Source organism: Myotis davidii, unplaced genomic scaffold (genome assembly GCF_000327345.1).
Source record: "Myotis davidii unplaced genomic scaffold, ASM32734v1 scaffold235, whole genome shotgun sequence".
Classification (NCBI taxonomy): domain Eukaryota; kingdom Metazoa; phylum Chordata; class Mammalia; order Chiroptera; family Vespertilionidae; genus Myotis; species Myotis davidii.
The window spans coordinates 2,310,079-2,310,462 of record NW_006287462.1 but is presented as its reverse complement, the minus strand read 5'-3'; positions in this window follow the sequence as shown (position 1 = coordinate 2,310,462).

Genomic DNA, 384 nt, shown 5'->3' with positions numbered 1-384 from the left:
GGGCATGTGCCCAGGTTATGGGGGTGATCCCCAGTCTGGTGTGTGCAGGAGTTAGTTCATTTCAAACGGGCTGCGGGCCGTAGTTTGCCCACGGCTGGACTAGATGGTACCTTTACTAAAAGCAAGTAATGTCAGCTGGCATGATAATAGAATTAAAACCCAAAATTAACATCCCCAACTTTCCCCCTTCCCCTGCCGGAGCTGAGCTATTCAGTAACATCTGATACAAAGTACTCCTGGGCACAGGGACACATGCATTGATGTGGCTGACGGACAGATGAGCATGCACGGTCATATTTGCAAGGGAGATAAGCAAGTGCAGTCACCATCCTGAGGACATATGCCCACACAGTGAATTGTTAGTGTGTGCCCTATCCCCAAAAG